This window comes from Schistocerca cancellata, chromosome 10, assembly GCF_023864275.1.
Source record: "Schistocerca cancellata isolate TAMUIC-IGC-003103 chromosome 10, iqSchCanc2.1, whole genome shotgun sequence".
NCBI classification, from domain to species: Eukaryota; Metazoa; Arthropoda; class Insecta; order Orthoptera; family Acrididae; genus Schistocerca; species Schistocerca cancellata.
The window spans coordinates 138,181,575-138,197,324 of NC_064635.1; positions in this window are offsets into that span (position 1 = coordinate 138,181,575).

Here is a 15,750-nt window from a genome sequence, read left to right on the forward strand (position 1 = left end):
CAATGGCAGGAGGGTGTCCACAATGAGGAAATCAAAGAAAAACTGGGAATGAACTCTATAGATGTAGCAGTCAGGGCGAACAGGCTTAGATGGTGGGGTCATGTTACACGCATGGGAGAAGCAAGGTTATCCAAGAGACTCATGGATTCAGCAGTAGAGGGTAGGAGGAGTCGGGGCAGACCGAGGAGAAGGTACCTGGATTCGGTTAAGAATGATTTTGAAGTAATAGGTTTAACATCAGAAGAGGCACCAATGTTAGCACTGAATAGGGGATCATGGAGGAACTGTATAAGGGGGGCTATGCTCCAGACTGAACGCTGAAAGGCATAATCAGTCTTAAATGATGATGATGATGATGATGATTCTTCTGTTTATCATTCTTCTCAGCAACTTGGATGCAAGAGTTGTTAAGCTGATTTTGCGGTAATTCTCCCTCTTCTCAGCTCTTGCAGTCATCGGTATATTGCCAGAGTTATACTTTCTACGCACCAGCTGCAATAGTCGTTTTGTTGGCATTTCCCTCTGTGATTTTGGAAATTCTGTTGCAACGTTATTTGTCCGTTCTGACTTATTTGATCTTAAGTCTTCAAAAGCTCTTTTAAATTCTGATTCTAATACTGGATCCCCTATCTGTTTTATATCGACTCCCGTTTCTTCTTCTGTCGTGGCATCAGACAAATTTTCCCCCCTTATAGAGGTCTTCAATGTACTTTTTCCACCTCTCCGCTCCCTCCTCTGCATTTAACTATCGAACTTCCGTTGCACTCTTAATGTTACTACCCTAGCTCTTAATTTCACCGAAGGTTCTTTTGACTTTTCTACATCCTGAGTCAGTCCTTCCGACTATCATTCCTTTTTCGACTTCTTCACATTTTCCACGCAACCATTTCGCGTTATCCTGCCCTGTACTTCCTGTTTATTTCATTCCTAAGCGACTTGTATTTCTGTGTTCCTGAATTTCCCTGAACTTGTTTGCTACTTCCTTCTTTCCTAAATCAACTGAAGTATTTCTTCTGTCGTCCACAGTTTCTTCGCAGTTACCTTCTTTGCACTTATGGATTTGTTTCCAACATCTGAAATTGCCCTATTTAGAGACACCCATTCCTCTTCAACTGAAATGCCCGCTGAGCTATTCGTTATCGCAGTATCTGTAGTCTTAGAGAACTTCATGCGTATGTCTTCATTCCCTAGTACTTGCGTATCCCACTCCTTTGCTTATTGATTCTCCGTTTTTGGTTTAGTACGTGCCTCTCATAATTCAACCCAGTGCGTATTTTGGACTATGTGGTATTGCAGTTCGTGGCTAAGCGGTTTGAATACCAACCAGCATGTGGTTAACTTAACAACACAATGTAAGGCCTGATTTAACCTGCGCAGGGAAACAGTTTTAGGACGTACACATATAACTCGGCAACGTGGGTATATTTCTAATACTACAACTGAAATTCAACTCAGTGTGGATAGAAAATGTTACTTATGAGATAAATTCACGAGATGCACTAACATTAATTCGCAATTAGACTCGGCTGTTGGTGCCTGCTTCATTGTTCGTGAGTGACAAAATTAATGCGAAGTATCTAACCTTAAAGCCCTTAGGCAGCAAAAAGTTTACAAAATGAGGATATCGGAATGAATAGGAACATAGTGCACTTTGCTATACACACTAGCACAATACAAACTAGGAACAAGAACGAGAACAGTAGAAAACTACGCCGTATGTACACGCAGTAGGCAAAGAGGACATGGTCACACGGCCAGACGCTTCAGTAGTTGGACACACAGGACGTTTCACGATTCATGTTACACACTTGTAGAGGATGTAGAGGGGGCTTATTAGGTAAGTTTTTACACAGGAACCCATGTTCGGAAACGGTTCGTTTCCATGTTACGAGGAAAGAAAGAGTTACTCAGTCGCTCACTAGATGTTTGTTACGCAGTTCGGCTATTATGGTAGGCTACCCACATCCAAGCATGGTACGATGTTGCGATGTCACGTGATGTCCTCTCTTTCCCTCTGCTTTGTTCTAATGCTTCCTGGTGATTCGTCAGTTGACATTACGGTGACTGGCTCTGCAGTAACAGGATGCCCGAGTACACATTCGCAGAGCAGACCAATATGTTGTTAATTTACGATGAAGTTCGCCTTAATGAAAGAGAAGCTTGTTGTGGACTGGCAAGACAGCCAATCCACTAGGACGGGAGGCCGAAGGACACGCGTTTAAGCTCACGCAGGATTGCGTGAGGTCTGGAACAGGATGTAATTAATATAGCCAATAAGGTAGGTTGCTGCTGGAATACTTAACCTTAATTCATAATTGGTGAACATCGGTCTGACGGTACATGCATCACAAGATAAATAGCAAATGATAATGGCGCCTTGCTAGGTCGTAGCAAATGACGTAGCTGAAGGCTATGCTAACAATCGTCTCGGCAAATGAGAGCGTAATTTGTCAGTGAACCATCTCTAGCAAACTCGGCTGTACAACTGGGGCGAGTGCTAGTAAGTGTCTCTAGACCTGCCGTGTGGTGGCGCTCGGTCTGCAATCACTGACAGTGGCGACACGCGGGTCCGTCGTATACTAGCGGACCGCGGCCGTTCTAATGGCTACCACCTAGCAAGTGTGGTGTCTGGTGGTGACACCACAAAGCTAAACGTCTGTACGACGAGTACTTTCTAGATCATGTGACTCCATCTCATCCCCTGTCTGCCGGAGTAGGACAACGGATGCAGGAAAGTGTAAACGTAGGCTTCCGCGGCCGTTGTCACAGTCAATAAAATTCTTCTGGGTTTGAGGCCGCATTGTCATCTGTAAAATTCCGACGTTTCGGCGACTGTTGCAAGGCACCTTCCTCAGGGTGTATTGACCACGACAGCTGCAGAAAAGTTGGAAGTCCACAAGCGACAGAGCAAAGTGTGGTCCTCCAAGAAAGCGGCGCAACATCGTATTGGAAGGGGGAGTGCTTCATCAAATTGGAGAGAACCCATCGACGAATACTCGAGCCATTGTACGTGACTTGCATGTGTCTCAGTCGTCTCTCTCGAATGCATGTGTTCAAATGTGTCTGAAATCTTATCCGACTTAACTGCTAAGGTCATCAGTCCCTAAGCTTACACACTACTTAACCTAAATTATCTTAAGGACAAACACACACACCCATGCCCGAGGGAGGACTCGAACCTCCACCGGGATCAGCCGCACAGTCCATGACTGCAGCGCCTCAGACCGCTCGGCTAATCCAGCGCGGCTCGAATGTATGAACAGAAACTTCAGCCATATTATCCTCAGGAGCTACGCGCCATGCTCGCGGAGTATTTTGTGCCAAGTGTATTTCTGTACAAGGTTCTTACTCCGCTGTGTGGATTTTCCTCAGTTTCTAAGGCGAATTTTGTTCACCGACGAATCGCACTTCAACAGGGAAGGTGTTTTGAACGCTCGAATGAGCCACGCTTGTGATAACAACACCCCGAAGTCACGTGTACACGACATTTCAGCACACCTTCGGCATCAGTGTCTGCGCAGCTGTCTGTGATGGTCGTGTCATTGCGCAACACATCCTTCCTCCCCGCTTAATGGGAGTCAGGTACTTGATATTTCTGCAACAAGTGCTGGCGGAGTTTTTTGAAGACGTGCTATTGGACATTCGGCGCGAATTGTGGTTTCAGCATGATGGCGCTCCCGAAACCATCTGAAAGTAGTCTGCGGGGACAGGTGGATCATTCGGGGTGGACTAAATGCCTGGCCACCAAAATCCCCAGATTTAACCCCTCTGGGCCTGCTGTGCCACATGAAGAGCATTGTTTACGAGACACTTGTCCAGTCGGAGCAAGACCTGGTTGCACGGATCACAGCTGCAGCAGAAGTGATTCACCGTTCACCACGCACGTTGAATAGAGTTTATGCGACGTTACTACGCAGATACACTGTGTGCATCAAAGTTGGTGGTCGTCATGTCGAACAGCTATTGTAATACCACAGTAAATAGGAGTGAAATCTGTATACCTTTTTTTCCTTGTAACATGGTTCAAATGGCTCTGAGCACCATGGGACTTAACATCTGAGGTCATCAGTCCCCTAGAACCTAGAACTACTTCAACATAATTAACCTAAGGACATCACACACATCCATGCCCGAAGCAGGATTCGAACCTACGACAGTAGCGGTCTCGCGGTGCCAGACTGAGGCGCCTAGAACCGCTCGGCCACACCAGCCGGCCCTTGTAACATGAAACGAACCGTTTCTGGACATGGGTTCCTATGTAAAACTTGATTTACTAAATCCCTCTACAATCTCTAGAAGCGTGTAACACGATTTTTAAAACAGCCTTAACAAAATTCACTGGTTAAAACTGAATGATACGGCACAGCGTCAGATAGGATGTAGATGAGGTGATTCAAACGGACAGGAGGGCAGGGGTCAGCCGAACGGACGACGAAGGAACCACCTGGCCGAACAGGGTAGCGTGCAGAAATACACGAAAACTCCATAGCTACAAAAACAGTAGGAGTACCGAGAGAAATGTGGAAAGTAAGGAAACTTGGGATATAGAAATATATCGCGGGCTAAGTATGCACTAGCCACATCGGTTGCAGAGCTAAACAGTATATTTACACAAGGAAAGATATGTAAATTACAATTGATTAAAAGGGATGAAATTCAGAATTAGTGTGTTCGCAAATGCAGTTAAACTGGAAGTCTCACGGCAGAGAAAGAAACTGAGAAACAAGACTCTGAAAGCTCATTCGTGTACCAAGCACGAGGTTCCCCAGAGAAGCGTCCTGGGACCTCTGCTGTTCCTGATCTATATAAATGACCTGGGTGACAATCTGAGCAGTTCTCTTAGGTTGTTCGCAGATGATGCTGCAATTTACCGTCTAGTAAGGTCATCCGAAGACCAGTATCAGTTGCAAAGCGATTTAGAAAAGATTGCTGCATGGTGTGCAATTGACCCTAAATAACGAAAAGTGTGAGGTGATCCACGTGAGTTCCAAAAGATATCCGTTGGAATTCGATTACTCGATAAATAGTACAATTCTCAAGGCTGTCAATTCAACTAAGTACCTGGGTGTAAAAATTACGAACAACTTCAGTTGGAAAGACCACACACACACACACACACACACACACACACATGCACATTCACACTACAAGACATGAGTACTAGACCAGAGTAGGCATCGTCTGTCCACCAACCACAACTCCACATTCTACACTCAAGCGCCAAAGAAAATGGTATAGGCATACGTATTTAAATACAGAGATATGTAAACAGACCAAGTACGGCGCTGCTGTCAGCAATGCGTATATAAGTCAATTGTCTGGCGCAGTTGTTAGTACGGTTACTGCTGCTACAATAGCAGGTTATCAAGATTAAATTGAGTTTGAACACCGCACGAGCGATGGGACACAACATATCCGAGGTAGGGGGTATCTTCACGAGTGTACCGCAAATAACATGAATCCAATAAAACATCAGATCTTCGACATCGCTGCGGTCGGAAAGAGAAACTGCAAAAACGGGACCAGCGACGACTAAATACAATCATTCAACGTGACAGAAGTACTACTCTTTCGCAAACTGCAGATTTCAGTGCTGGGCCATCAACAAGTGTCAACGTGCGAACCATTCAACGAAACATCATCGATACGGGCTTTCGGTGCCGAAGGCCCACTCGTGCATCCTCGATGACTGCACAACACAAAGCTTTACGGCTCGGCTGGGCCCGTCAACAGCAACATTGGACTGTTGATGACTGGAAACATGTTACCTGGTCGGAGGAGTCTCGTTTCAAATTGTATCGAGCGGATGGACGTGTACGGGTATGGAGATAACCTCAAGAATCCATGGACTCTGCATGTCAGTAGGGTACCGTTCAAGCTGCTGGAGGCTCTGTAATGGTGTGGGACATGTGCAGTTGGATGATATGGATGGATGGATGGATGGATGGATGGGTGGATGGATGGATGGATAGAGAGGGTTGTATGGGCGTACGACGGCAAGCTCTTCAGCGCCCGCTCAGTAATAGATTGAGACGGGTATCAAGAAAATACTCAGAACAGTAAGTTAAAACAGAACGTAAAACACAGGTAACAAGGTTGGAAAAATATGTGTCTACCCACATCGAACCGTGGGACGAAGCATGCCGTCAGCAGTAAAACATGAACAACACAAGAAGAAAGTAGTAGAGGGAGCTAAATCAATACAGCAGATGGAAGTGGCTGGCTGACCGCAAGGAAAAAAGGGAGGAGCCAGCCACTTTGTAATACACTAAAACCTCTAGCCTAAAAGTTTAGGCCAGAGTCCAGACACATCACAAAACTTTAAAACCCTAGACACATCGGACCTCTGATACGTCGGAGATACAGGTGACACGTACGTAAGCATCCTCTCTGTTCACCTGCATCCATTGATGTCCATTGTACATTCCTACAGACTTGGGCAATTCCAGCAGTACAATTCGACACTCCCTATGTCCGGAATTGCTACAGAGTAGCTTCTGAGCTGACCACCAAACTCCCCAGACATGAACGTTACTGAGCATATCTGGGATACCTTGCTACGTCCTTTTATTAAGAGATCTCCAACCCCTCGTACTTTCACGGGTTTATGGACAGCCCTGCAGGATTCATGGAGTCAGTTACCTCCAGCACTACTTCAGACATTAGTCGAGACCATGGCACGTCGTGTTGCTGCACCATTGAGTGTTCGCGGGGGCCCTACACGATATTAGGCAGGTGTACCAGTTTCTTTGGCTCTTCAGTGTAAGATGTGGCTCAAGAAAGCAGACTCCTGCGACAATGGAATCGTAATTGAGCTGGTGCGTTGCTGGCGTCAGTCTCCATCGATTGTCATCCCGATTGTCGTGAGTCGATTTTCGATGCCTGCTTGTCTTCTTCGCATCTTTGGAAGATGGCTGTAACTGCGGCGCGCGCGCTCTGCTGGGGGCTGGAGTTCGGGTATCAGCTGTGTGAGCGACAATGACATGTGGCGCTGTGGATGTATGCAGCGTGGCGAGTGGGCGGGTCGGTACGACGGAGGAGCGTGGGCAGCTGCTGCGGCGTGTTCAGCCGTTGGAATGCAGATCTGCTGCCGACGGTGATTGGGATTTCCTTGAGATTTGAAGAACAGATGTCCTTCACGTCTGTTACATGTTTCTCAAAGTGGATGAAGTGGAGTCGTCGAACTGTTCCTTGGTGCGTTCTATTCATGTTAATTGAATACCCGAGTGCATTGAAAGCCATCTTAATTGTTTCAGTTACTTGTCACTGTATTTGGGCTGGCCTCCTGATACGTTGACGGCATTTAAGGGAGTGCTAGCTACACACAACGAATAGACTTAATGCGTTGCTAGAGGTCATACCAAGTAGTGTGTATGTCTGTGCCTGGCGTTCAAGAGTGGACCGAAATAATTTTCCCTATTCCCTTTTCTATGTTATTACTTTGTTTGTTCTAGAGAATTGGCTAATCAAATTTTAAGAGCCGTTACTTGGCAAGTGGTCACGTTTGTTAGTTCTGCTTGGGTTCATTTTGTGCCGCGTATAATTAAGGGTTTATTTATAACCAGTTGGGCAGATATGTTTTGAATATCTGATGCGCCAGAATGTTGTCTGCCGCTGATGTGTTTATGCTTCAGATAATTGGCAGTGGTCGACGCGAGCAAACTCCGATCGGGTATCACGCTGGAAGAGAGAAATTTAAGGACCTGGATCGGTGTCTATGGTTACGTTGTAGTGTCCCGCAGTTTCACCTTTCCGGTGGAGCGATGTGGTTTTCCGGAAGCTTAATTGTAGCTCAAAGTTGAGTATGGTTCTACTTCACCTTCTGGTCCGTGAATCTCCTGTACCTGTTACAATCTTTCTGTCTGCTTGCGTCCATCATTAATTTTCAGTGTAAAATGGAAACGGCCCCATTTAAGACTATTTAATATGCCATTATTATATTCTGGGGATTTAATGTATGTCAACCTCGTACCTGTAAGTAATACTAAAGAGAAGCCTAGTTGAGTGTATTAATTTGATAATACCTTTAATTTGTTAGAATGGCTTTGCCGGCCGCGGTGGTCTAGCGATTCTAGGCGCGCAGTCCGGAACCGCGCGACTGCTACGGTCGCAGGTTCGAATCCTGCCTCGGGCATGGATGTGTGTGATGTCGTTAGGTTAGTTAGGTTTAAGTAGTCCTAAGTTCTAGGGGACTGATGACCACAGATCTTAAGTCCCATAGTGCTCAGAGCCATTTGAACCATTTTGAGAATGGCTTAAGATCAGTCCATGGAAGATGTCTTAGTTGTTGGAAGCTGTAGTGTCTCCGCCAGACACCACACTTGCTAGGTCGTAGCCTTTAAATCGGCCGCCGTCCGCTAGTATACGTCGGACCCGCGTGTCGCCACTATCAGTGATTGCAGATCGAGCGCCGCCACACGGCGGGTCTAGAGACACTTCCTAGCACTCGCCCCAGTTGTAGAGCCGACTTTGCTAGCGATGGTTCACTGACAAATTACGCTCTCATTTGCCGAGACGATAGTTAGCATAGACTTCGGCTACGTCATTTGCTACGACCTAGCAAGGCGCCATTACCAGTTACTATTGATGCTGTAAAACATGTACCGTCAAGAGCGATGTTCACCAATTATGAATTAAAGTTAAGTATTCCAGTAGTTACGTACGTTCTTTGCTTCTATAAATACCTTGTCCTGTTCCAGACATCACGCCAGCCTGCGTGAGCTTAAACGCGTGCCTTTCGGCTTCCTCCTATTGGATTGGCTGTCTTGCCAGTCCACAACAGAAGCAGTTTTAGAATTTGATATGAGTTATGTGAAAGCCAGTTTCTATGTAAGTCATGAAGCATGTTTAAAAGGTTTGTGTGATTTAGTTATGTCAGTTAAAGGTGATTAATGGTGGTTTTATGAACATTCTTTTAATTAGTGAAAGTTTGAGAGATCTGTGTCTATCGGACTTAAATGGATTAATGTTTGAATCTCAGTCCTACTGGTGGTGCTGTAGGGCAGGTGCCTTTTATTGTAATCGTTGTTACTGTTAATTTCATTAAGAGCATGTGTTTGTAATAAAGAAGTGTATGGCAACTACAAACTGGTTATGTGTTTAATTTCTATGTGTCGAAAATCCTTGTGCTCCCTATCCTAAATTATTTCTGCAATATGATAGTAAAAGCATAAAGCTGCGCAAGAAATAGACTAAAGTTCCACCTAGACTGGGACTTGCATAATCTCAACAACACGCCAGAGCTACTAGAGACGAGTGACACCAGGTCCACAGTCCGAGCGCCAGCCGAATTATGACTCTTTCAGCTCCCACTCGAATCGAGATCCACCCAGGTAGCAGAAATACTCAGAGAGACCGGTAGATGTACCTTACAAACCTACTGCAAGAGCCTCCTGACAAGAGGAACGCAGCCCTCCTTGCCAGACCCTACGACTGCCCCAGAGTTGGCTAAACTACCCTGCCCCAGACGGAAGTGAGATAAAGGCCAAACATTTTAGAAGCATATACATATACTCATTCACTCACTCTGTCATTCAAAGAAGGATGGAATACAAAAGGAGAATCAAGCATGTGTGAAAAAACTAGTTTCTAAACAAATGTGGCATGGAATGGCACATTTGTGACATTTATGTCTCAGTACATAGCATGGAGTGAGAACATTTAGAAAGGCAGACTAATCTTTCAGTTTTTTAAAAAAACTAAACGTTCATACAAATTAAATCACTAATCACAATCTTCCTCTCTGGGTACATCTTCTGTGGATTACACGTCCTAATTTCAATTAAATAATTCACGGAAATTCTCAACTGAATAGCACTACTTCTTATTAAAGTTTGAATTTACTTGAAATTACTTAATCAAAAAGGTGTAAAAGTATAGTTACCATTTACAAAATTAAAATTTGTTTGAAACTGCTTGAGCAGAAAAATCCGTAAAACCACAATAATTATTTACCAACTGAGTATAACAGGCACACTTTTCTATTAACCATGAAATAGTAATTTATTTTTTTTTTACAACTTTGTGTCCACACCTCGCACACCAGACAATGAAAGCATCTCTCGTATTGTCACAATTGGGAATTCGTTAATTATCCTTAAAGGTACAGTAACTACCGACACTTCACAAGTATGAGTAAATTTATTTTGACCGCAACCTCGTTGACAAACCAGGCACGCCAGTATCTTCTGATCTGCTCCATTTATTTATTTAGCGTATGGCTAGCATCACGTCACACAAGGAAACGTTTTTTTCTTTACAATATATATACAGATATTTTACACTTAGAAAAGAAATTCATTATTATAAGTTGATTAAATGTACAATATTTACACACCACAGATGATCACAGACTTCGATCGATTTGGACATGCACATGTGATGTGCTGAACATCGTTCTGCACCACTGTCACAGCTTGTCGATGTTAATCCCCATTTGTACATTGAGCCAGCAAGTCTTTGATTATTTGTCGTTATTCCATTGGGTGCAGTCTAGATCTTCCGACGCTCTTCCAATCCTAGAGGCCTGGTCGAGATGCAGGGCATTTTCAGCTGTTCTGGGGTAGCATTGTTCCGCCATATTTCTGCCTATTGTTCTGTTGTTGTCGCTCCGTTGTCCACCAGAGATTTTGCAGTTTATAAAGGTGGCTGACGGGAACGAAGGGAACGTCGTCATGTGTAGTGTCCTGCAGTTGGCAGGAATGAACTAACGGTCAAGTTTGAACACACTTTATTGTAACAAATACACCTTCTTGCTGCGCACTAATTTCCGAACGCAATAACAACAAGAAGCACAACAATTATTGTGGAAGCAAGACAACATAAGAGAACAAGACAATGAAAAGAAAATAATAACAAAAATACTACTCTACACAGTTACGAATATACAACTTTCTACTGAAGGATATGACGATTGTCTACTATGTTAGACCCGGCGTAGGTATTGGCCAGAGCTGTCCTAGCTGTAGGTACACACTGCCAGTCTGAGTTGCTGGCATGTTTATAACGCCGATTCGATGGAGTGTTGTACGTAGTCACTTTAGTTCCATTAACTTTCTATGATCACAAACTTTTTGTTAACAGATTACCGGTTTCGGTCTATAATGACCATCATCAGATCTGCAGCAAGAAAAACATAAATACACTCACAGACTGTCTACAGCTTAAAAACAATAACTAAACCATAATGAAAAGTACTACTGACTTGTATATGCGTTTCTGCACTTCATGTATGAAGAGGCATATCTGTTTTATAAAAACAAAGTCCTAATGTACTGCAGCCATAGTGGCATCGTCAAATGTTAAATGCAAAACCAGCGCCAGCATCGTCAAATATATATAAATAACATCATATGCACGAGTCATGTTGTTAGTAGCACTACTGTTCAAAACAAGCTGCTATACAGTAGCCGCAAGATGTTTGTGTTGTAAGTTCATCAGATGTCGATGATGTAGGCATGCACTAGTTTTCAATGATTAATTGAACAGCATAAAATAAAGGGGGATACAATAGTTGAAGTCTGTAATGAGCTTATAACGTATAAGAGGCAATACAGTAATAAAAAGCGATGAAACAGGACATGACAAAAGTTAGATTGTTGAAAAGAGGAAGAGTTGAGAGATAGTAGTTGGCATATGCTCAAGTGCCAGTATTCTAGATAATGACATAAGTAATAAACACCTTTGATTGTGCACGGAATAATATTTAAAAAAACTATAAAACAAATCGCTAAAGAAGCCACAATGAAATAAAACAGAGTGCCGCACATAATCAGCGCCCTCTGTTAGCACTAACGCCAGAATTACGCATAGTTGAGACGTGGTTGGAGGAACGTGAGCGCCAGAGGGCTCCTCCTACCCTGTGGCACTCAGCTGCAGGCAAATAATGATGAAATTCCGTGACAGTGCATGACCATCATTATCTAGTTAATGCAGTGTATGAAATGAACAGAGAAGGAACAAGAAAATACTTGAGTCATGCGTAAAATGTACGAAAAACGAAGTAAATATGTGAGGCACTCAATACTAGGTGAAACTATCAACAAACTATATATAACAGAGGCGTGCAGTGATTAAAGTAAAACATGGTTAAACAAAGCAAAGTAGGCATTGGGCAGAAAGTCGCACTGCCAGTTAAACAGTTTTGTTGGTTCTTTCTTTTTTGCTTTATAAATTCCAAGCTTCTCTAACAAATTAAGAGCATGACCTTTTCCCACTCTGTATAGAATATGCGTACAATTCTCAGTGCTGCTTATGGAATGACCTGATTCAGTTAAATGCTGATTCGGTGTTATGCCACTTTGTGATTGTAGGGAATACGATCTTTACTGCGATTTGACTTCATAGATAATGATGGGCAGTAGTTAATGGTCTTGTTTGCATGCTCTAGGGAAGGAAATATGGTAAGCTTTATCTGTATTCAAAGGAATAGGGTGCAACTTAAACGAGTGCAGTAAAAGCACGGCGTTGGTAGGCTGACAAAGTGCGTTTTTCTGGAAAACGGCTAGGAGACGTTCCCAGACTGCCGTGTGCCACAGTCGCATTGTACAGAAACACATTGAGCTGGCGCCGGATGGGAGACAGACGTCCAGGTATATGGGCCAGCGCCGAGAAGTCGCCCACAGCGCATTGTAGGCTGGGAATGAAGCAGAGGATGGGCCCTTGTTAGGAAGCAAGCCGCCAAAATAAATGTAAACGTTCTACGAATTTCCGTGGGACAAGGAAACTGGGGTCCATACTTCCGGACTCTGTTTCAAAAAATGTTTGTGAAAGCATGAAGCTTTTGGTGAGTTTATAGCCATTCTTTGGAAACTTTGAAATGGACGCAATGCGGGAGTAACAAGCTGTTTATGGACGGCTGTGCTTCCACCCTGTATTTTGATAGCAAAAGACACAGCAAACGCCTGGGAAAGAGGCCATGAAGCTGAATCTCTTTTCCATTTTCTGCCAATTAATTTTAAAGTCTCTGATTGGTCAAATCGGTTTGCAGTGCAAAGACCATTCTCTGATCCTAGAATGTAGGGCTCCAGCTCATGATTGGCTTGTGCGAAAGTGGGGGAAGTCAAAAAACAGAAATGTGTTTTTGGGACCGAGCTGAGGAGGAAGAGGTAAGAAAGGAAGAAGGTTCTCTCTTGTACTGGCGTTTCGCTAGTTAAGAACTGCACGTCTCTGCCTAAACGATGAGACTTGTGTCCTTTGCTATATCCCATGTTAGTAAGGCGTTTGTTAAATAAAAATGTTTGTAATTAGATTAAAAACAGCCGACCAGTTGCAAAGGATAAAGTAATCTTTACCTAGGTTTCGATAGATTTAAACCTATGTTCTTCAGAAGGCGGCAGTATTACATTAACATGGAGTGATACGTCATTGCTATTTTTACAAACATCTCCATAGCTCCATTAGTCCAAATAAAATATAGCCCTAAGAGTAGGGTTTGTCAGATAAATAAAATTAAGTACATGGAAGTTGGAGAGCGCATAAGCAAACAAAAATGTTTGTGCGATGTTTCTTTAACAATTTTGTTGTCTTGTCATGTTTAAGATGAATAAATCGAATGTAAACTAGACTACTACTTCTCCCTGAGTTCTAATTAACAGTTCCTTCCCATTTTATTATTGCAGTCTAGATCTGATACATAAGGAGTAGCTTTTCGCTTGGTGTTCACTGTGTGGATCTTTTACTTCATTAACGATAATCTTCAACTATTGTATCCCCCTTTATTTTACGCTGTTCAATAAATCATTGAAAACTCGTATGCCTACATTAGCGTCATCCGTTGAACTTACAACACAAACATCTTGTGGCTACTGTACAGCAGTTTATTTTGAACAGTAGTGCTACTGACAACATGACTCGCGCATACGATGTTATTTATATATATTTGACGATGCTGGTGCTGATTTTGCATTTAACGTTTGACGATGCCACTATGGCTGCTGTACATTAGGACACTGTTGTTTATAAAACAGGTATGCCTCTACAAAATTAAAGTGCACAAACGCATATACAAGTCAGTAGTGCTTTTCATTATGGTCTAGTTATTGTTTTTAAGCTGTAGACAGTCTGCAAGTGCATTTATGTTTTTTCCCATTTTTTGCTGCAGATCTGATGATGGTCATCATAGACTGTAACCGGTAACCTGTTAACAAAGAGACTGTGACCACAGACGTAAATTAAAGGAAACTTATATATACATGTCACTGTTTTATTCACGACAATGTCGCAGTTTGTGGCATTAGTTCCAACTGGTGGATCTCTGTCACTTGGCTTTTCATGAAATAGTTCCATGTTTATGCGGTAAGTCAGTTGTTGTTTACATCCACTGGCGATGTTTTGATCTGAACTCTTGAAGGGTGTTCGGCAGCCCATCTTGGTTGACTGTTGTGTGAGCCCTCTAACTGATAAGGGGCCGCTGCGACATTCCTCCCCATACAAAAATAATGCACTCCACCGTAAATGTCTACAGAAGTAGGGGTGTACTGGTCGACGTCCATAGGTTGTTGGCCAGCAGGGCCTGGAGACGGCGACGCAGTGGGGACAGCTGGTGGCAGAGGCAGCAGCTGAGGCAGAGGCGGAAGTGGCGGTCCAGTCACAGGACGGCTGGCGACAGACACTGGCAACTCCTCCAGGGCATCATGGTCCACCAGATGGGGACGGAACCATCGGCCCACAGGAGAGACGCCATCGCCTGGCCACTGAGCTTGGTGATGATGGCAGGCACCCAGCATGCCCATGGATGAGAGAAGATCCACGCCAAGACCTCCTGCCAAATGTGGAAGGAGTGCGCCGAAGTGCGGGCAGGGGGGTGAGAAGGATTGGGAACAAGGACAGATAAGGGAGAATGGAATTGTCTACCATGAAGTATCTCCATTGGACTTTTACTGGCATGGAGGCATCTCGGTATATGGCTAAAAAAAGAAGCACAGAATCCTCTAGCAGGTGATGACTCAGCAGCTTATCGAGCTCAGTCTTGAATGTCGCACAAAATGTTCTGCCCGGCCGTTTGACACAGGATGAAATGGGGTGGTGTGGACAAGAGAAATCCCACTGACAGCATAGAATTTCTTAAACTTGGTCTAAGTAAACTGTGAACCTATATCCAAATGTAATTTTGCGGAGTCCCTGGACAGTAAAGAGGTGCCATAGAATTTTGATAGTCTCAGCAGGAGTGGTGTTCATCATGCGGGATATGTAAGGATATCCAGATTCAATCAGGATGAGCCATGAAACGGCCCCGTGAAATCCAAGTGGAGACCTTCCCACAGAACAGCTGCATGTGGCCACGAAAAATACTGGCTTTGGGCTGCTGCTTGACGTGTTTGGCACATGGTGCAGGCCAACACGATGGAGGCAATGTCTTTATCTAAGGTGCACCAATAAAGGTGTTCGTGGGCCAAATGTTTGGTGACGACAATTCCCCAATGGCCAGCATGGAGGAGGTCGAGGACACAGTGACGCAAGGCATGTGGTATGACCACCAGGGAACTTTTGAATGACTGTGCAAAAACATGACCCCACTGCAGAAAAAGAGGCTGTGCCGATGATCCCAAAAATGCTGGACCTCTGCACAGTGGACTCTACGATGGCTGGTCAGCCAACCGACAGAGATTTGGTGGCGAAGAGTTTGCAGTGTCTCATCCTGACTGGTGGCCGGCCGGACCATACCAGCATCCAACGGAAGCGCATCCAGAGCTGCATCCACATCCAGTCGACGTGGGAACAAACCAAGGGGATAAGATCAAACTCATGGTT